Below are 6,616 nucleotides of genomic sequence, written 5' to 3'. Positions count from 1 at the left end.
TATTTGAATTTAAAACAAGTTGCATATTTTTAGGCTGAAATGTGAATTCATTGTTTATCACAGTGTCTTTATAACGACAATTATGTAGTAGATTTGTAAAAATGTTATATCCACTTTTATACCCTCCACCATAGGATGAGGGTATATTAAGTTTGTCCTTCCGTTTGTAACTACTCGAAATAATCATTGTAGACCCCACAAACTATATATATTCTTCATCAGCGTGCAATTCTACATTGATATAGCCATGTCCGTCCGTCTGTGGAAATCACTCTAGTGTCCGAACGGATTGACGTAGGTGAATGAAATTTTGGGAAAATCTATTATATGTACGTAGAACTTTTGGTATTGAAATCGGGCTATGTAGGTCCATGCTTTCGTATAGCCCCCATACAAAATGACGCGTGACGCGTCGTCGTTTTAAGGAATATTAAAACAATAAGATATTTGTCCCATTTTACCACCGAATTGGTTGAAATTTGGTATTTTGTGTCTCCAGAGGCCAAAAAACATTCCTATCAAAGTTGGTTTATATAGGTCCACGTTTTAGAATAGCCCCCATATAACGCCCCATATAAAGTACGCGTCATTTTTAAATATTTTGAATGTATTAGTCCCATTTGACAACAGAATCGGTTGTACCGATTTTTGGTATTTTGAAGGTTGTGGCCACATTAATCCACCGAAGTGGCTGAAATTTGTGGTGGAGGGTATAAAAAGTTCAGCCCTACCGAACATAATGCTTTTCCTACTTGTTTAACTCTATAGCTGCACTGTTTTGACGTACCCGCTTTGTCTGCAGCTAACGGTTTTGTCGAGAAAATGATTAGAACCCCCGAAATGAAAAATTTTGATGAAAATTCTGTTAAATTGATTTACCTTCGCTTATTTAAAACGAGGAAGTGTGAGTCAGCTTACTAAAACGCAACCCATATATAAACAATTTCATTGTTTTTGAAGTTGCCTATAAAAAATCTGAAGATATCGTATCTTGCCCATAAAAATCTCAGAAGCTCTTCTGTTGCCTACAGAAGACTTAAAGTGACCTCAAGAGACTTTCTATAGTCTATAGAAGACTTCAACAGGTCTTCTGTTGCCTGTAGTAGATCTCAAGAGGTCTTCTGCTGCCTACAGAAAATCTCAAGAGATCTTCTGTTACTTAAAGAAGGCCTCAAGAGGTCGTCTTTTGCCTATAGAAGACCTCAAGAAGTCTTCTGTTGCCTACAGAAAATCTCAAGAGATCTTCTGTTACTTACAAAAGATCCCAAGAGGTTGCTTAGAGAAGGCCTCAAGAGGTCGTCGTTTGGCTATAGAAGGCCTCAAGAGGTGTTCTGTTGCCCAGAGAAGACATCAAGAGGTCTTCTGTTTCCTATAGAATACCTCAAGAGGTCTTCTGTTCCCTGTAGAAGACCATACGAGATTTTTTGTTGACAATATAAGACCACAAGGGTCTTCCGTTCATTAAAGAAAAACTTAAGTGGTCTTCTGTTGCCTATGGAAGACCTTAAGTAGTCTTCTGTTGCCCATACAAGACCTCAAGAGATATTCTGTTACCCATATAACACCTGTTGCCTACAGAAGACTTAAAGTGACCTCAAGAGGCTCTCTATAGTCTATAGAAGACTTCAACAGGTCTTCTGTTGCCGATAGTAGATCTAAAGAGGTCTTCTGTTACTTAGAGAAGACTTCAAAAGGTCGTCTTTTGCGTATAGAAGACCTCAAGAAGTCTTCTGTTGCCTACAGAAAATCTCTAGAGATCTTCTGTTACTTATAAAAGACCCCAAGAGGTTCTGTTGCTTAGAGAAGGCCTCAAGAGGTCGTCGTTTGCCTATAGAAGACTTCAAGAAATCTTCTATTGTCCATATAAAACCACAAAAGGTCTTCTGCTTCCTATAGAATAGAGAGATTTTTTGTTGACAATATAAGACCACAAGAGGTCTTTTCTTCATTAAAGAAGAACTTGAGTGGTCTTCTGTTGCCTATGGAAGACCTTAAGTAGTCTTCTGCCATATAAGTCAAGAGACTTCTGTCGCTTAAAGAAGTCCTCAAGAGATTTTCTGTTGTATATAGACGACCTTAGGAGATCTTCTGTTGCCTAGAGAAGACCCAAGAGGTCTTCTGTTGTCAAAAGAAGACTTCAAGAGGTCTTCTGTTGCCTACAGAAGACCACAAGAAGTCTTCTGTTACCTATACAAAACCTCAAGAGATATTCTGATACTTATCAAAGACCCCAATAAAGAAGGCCTCATGAGGTAGTGTGCTTCCTACAGAAAACCTCAAGAGGTCTTCTGTCTCCTATAGACGACTTCAAGAGATCTTCTGTTGCCCATATAATACCTCAAGAGAAATTCTGTTGCCCATAACCTTAAGAGGTCTTCTGTTGCCCATAGAAGACCTTGAGAGGTCTTCTTTTGCCTGTAGAAAACCTCAAGAAATCTTCTGTTTGGGGTATTTTACCCCAAAAGGTCTTCTGTTGCCTATAGTAGACCTCAAGAGGTCTTTTGTTGCCCAGAGAAGACTTCAACAAGCGTTCTAATGTCTATAGAAGTCTCTTGAGGTCTTCTATTGCCCATGTAGAACCTCAAACGGTCTTCTGTTTCCAAAAGAAGATCTTAAGATATATAATATAAGGCCTCAAGAGGTCTTCTGTTTCCAATAGAAGACCTTGAGAGGTCTTCTGTTGCCCATATAACACCTCAAAAGATATTCTGTTCCCCATATAACACCTCAAGTGGTCTTTTGTTGTCTATAGAAGTTCTCAAGAGGTCTTCCGGGGCCATATTCTGTAACTTTTTAACAACTTTACTCATTGTTTATATTAAAACAATTTCATTTGTTTGTTTTATTGTTATTACAAAAACAAAAGCAAATTAAACAATATCGATAGTTGTTAAAAGTTACAGAATAGGCCTACTTTTGCCTTTAGAGGTCTTCTGTTATGATAGAAGACCTCAAAAAGCCTGCTATAGCATATTGAAGACTTTAAGTGGTCTTGTTTTGCCGACATTATAGCGTAAGAGGCCTATTGCAGACGTCAATATGTATTCTGTTGCCTATAAAAGGCCTCATGTGGTCTTTTGTTGCCTGTATACGACCTTAAAGGCGTTCTGTTGCCTACGGAAGACCTTAAGTGGGACCCCATTGCCTGTAGAAAACCTCAAGGGGTGTTCTGTTGCCTGTTACAAGACATTAAGTGGTCTTCTGTTGCCTATAGAAGGCTTCTAGAAATTTTCTTTTCGACATATAAGACCTCAAGAGGTCTTGGGTTGCCTACAGATGACATCAACAGGCCTATTGTTGTCTACGGAAGACCTCAAGTGGGACCCCATTGCCTGTAGAAAACCTCAAGGGGTGTTCTTTTGCCTGTTACAAGACATTAAGTGGTCTTCTGTTGCCTATAGAAGGCTTCTAGAAATTTTCTTTTCGACATATAAGACCTCAAGAGGTCTTGGGTTGCCTACAGAAGACATCAACAGGCCTTCTGTTGTCTACAGAAGACTTAAGGTAATGTGTTGTTGCCCATATAAGACCTCATAGACCTATAGTCTATAGAAGACTTCCGCAGCTCTTCTTTTGCCTATAGTACATCTGAAGACGTTTTCTCTTGCATGTGGAAGACCTCAATGGGTCTTTTGTGGCCTATAGAAGACCTCAAGCCTTAAGTCGTCATCTTTTGCCCACATAATGCTGTAAGAGGCCTATTGCAGGTCTTGCCTGTCTTTTGTTGCCAGTATACGACCGCAAAGGCCTTTTGTTGCCTATGGAAGACCTCAAGTGGGACCCCATTGCCTATACAAAACCTTAACCTTAAGTGGTCTTCTGTTGCCTATATAAGGCTTCTAGAGATTTTCTTTTCCACAAATAAGACCTCAAGTGATCTTGTTTTACCTATAGAAGACATCAAGAGGCCCTTTGTTGCCTACAGGAGACTTAAAGTGATATGTTGTTGCCCATATAAGACCTCAAGAGGTTTTCTATACTCTATAGAAGACTTCAACAGATCCCAATAAAGAAGGCCGCAAGAGGTAGTCTGCTTCCTATAGAATGCCTCAACAGGTCTTATGTTGCCTAGAGAAGACCTCAATAGGCCTCCTGTTTCCTATAGACGACTTCAAGAGGTCCTGTTTTGCCTATAGAAGACCTCAAGAGGTCTTCTGTTGCCTACAGAAAATCTCAAGAGATTTTCTGTTACTTATAAAAAACCCCAAGAGGTCGTCTGTTGCTTAGAGAAGGCCTCAAGAGGTCGTCGTTTGCCTATAGAAGACCTCAAGAGGTCTTCTGTTGCCCAGAGAAGACATCAAGAGGTATTCTGTTTCCAATAATATATCTCAAGAGGCCTTCTGTTCCCTGAAGAATATAAGACCACAAGAGGTATTCTGTTCATTAAAGAAGAACTTAAGTGGTCTTCTGTTGCCTATGGAAGACCTCAAGAAGTCTTCTGTTGCCCATGTAACACCTCAAGAGATATTCTGTTGCCCATATAACACCTCAAGTGGTCTTCTGTTGTCTATAGAAAACCTCAAGACGTCTTCTGTTGTCCATAGAATACCTCAAGAAGTCTTCTGTTGCCTATAGAAGACCTTAAGTGGTCTTATTTTGTCCATATAATACCGTAAGAGATATCCTAATGTCTAGAGAAGACTTCAAGAGATCTTCTGTTGCCTGGAGAAAACCTCAAGATGCTGGGGTCTATAGAAGACCTGAAGTGATCTATGTAGAACCTCAAAAGGTCTTCTGTTTCCAATAGAACCCCTTAAGAGATCTTCAGTTGCCCATATAAGACCTCAAGAGGTCTTCTGTTTCCAATAGAAGACCTTGAGAGGTCTTCTGTTGCCCATATAACACCTCAAGTGGTCTTCTGTTGTCTATAGAAGTTCTCAAGTTCGGGGTCATATTCTGTAACTTTTTAACAACTTTACTCATTGTTTATTTTACAACAATTTCATTTGTTTGTTTTATTGTTGTTACAAAAACAAAAGCAATTTAAACAATATCGATAGCTGTTAAAAGTTACAGAATAGACCTACTGATGCACATAGAAGGCCTTAAGAGGTATATAAAAGGCCTCATGTGGTCATTTGTTGCCTGTATACGACCTCAAAGGCCTTCTGTTGCCTACGGAAGACCCCAAGTGGGACCCCTTTGCCTATAGAATACCTCAAGTGGTGTTCTGTTGCCTATATAAGACCTTAAGTGGTCTTCTGTTGCCTATAGAAGGCTTCTAGAGATTTTCTTTGCCTTTTATAAGACCTCAAGAGGTCTTGTGTTGCCTACAGAAGACCTCAAGAGGCCTTCTGTTGTCTACAGAAGACTTAAAGTAATGTGTTGTTGTCCATATAAGACCTCAGTATAGGAATTCTGTAACTTTTATCGATTGAAAAGTTGTTAAAATTTCTTTTGTTTTTGTAACAACTACAAAACAAACAAATGAAATTGTTGTAAAATAAACAATAAGTAAAGTTGTTAAAAAGTTACAGAATAGGCACACAGGAGGCCTTCTATAGTCTATAGAAGACTTCAACAGGTCTTCTGTTGCCTATGGTATACCTCAAGAGGTCTTCTCTTGCCTGTAGAAGACCTCAAGGGGTCTTTTGTGGCCTATATAAGACTTCAAGTTGTGTCCTGCTGCTTACAGAAGACCTCAAGCGGCCTGTTGTTGTCAATAGAAGACCTCAAGTTATGTTCTGTTGCCTATAGAAGACCAAGAGGTTTTCTGTTGCCTGTTAAGTGATCTTCTGTTGCCATATAAGACCTCAAGAGATTTTGTCTTGAGCATATATCACCTAAAGAGTTATTTTGTTTTCACATAAGACTCCAAGTGGTTTCAGTTGCCTATAAAATACCTCAAGATATCTTCTGCTGCCCATATACGACCACCAGAGGTCTTCAGTTGTCTATAGAAAGGCTCAAGTGATCTACTGATGTCAAATAAACGCTCAAGAGAAATTCTGTTGCATACAAGATACCTTAAGAAATATTCTGGTGCCCATATTAGACCTCAAGAGGACTTCTGTTGCTTAAAGAAGACCTTAAATGGTCTTCTGGTGTCCATATATGATCTCAAGAGAACTTCTCTTGCTTATGGAAGACCTTCAGTAGTCTTCTGTTGCGCATATAGGACCTCAAGAACCATATAAAATCGCAAGAGGCCTTATGTTTAAAGTAATATTTTTTTTTGAATATTTCATTAACACAAATAAGCATTACACACATTTGCATGAAACAGGCTTTTAAAAGAACGCACTGCTTATGTTTTCAATTCCATTGAATGTGTGTCAAATAAATGACGTATTTGGCAAAAACATTTGTTTAAGGTGCCACATACAAGGTTATACATATATTGCACACATTAGCAAAGAAATATCAAAATAAAATTTACAGAAATAACCAACAATTGTAATCCGCTGTTAGCTGCATCCTACCTTGTAAATTAGTGTATCATACCTACGTTTATTCGCGTTGACATCAAATTGCCACATTTCGTGCGTCTACAGCAAAGTTTTACCATACACACATTAAATGGAATACAAAATTTAAAGCATACTTTAAGGATGCTAAATATTCCTATTCAACTGATATATAATTTCAAAGAGAACACATAAATCATTTCGTAATG

Source organism: Musca autumnalis, unplaced genomic scaffold (assembly GCF_047663935.1).
Source record: "Musca autumnalis isolate F117 unplaced genomic scaffold, ASM4766393v1 scaffold_4, whole genome shotgun sequence".
In the NCBI taxonomy this organism is placed as follows: Eukaryota; Metazoa; Arthropoda; class Insecta; order Diptera; family Muscidae; genus Musca; species Musca autumnalis.
Note: the sequence above shows the minus strand (reverse complement) of the source record.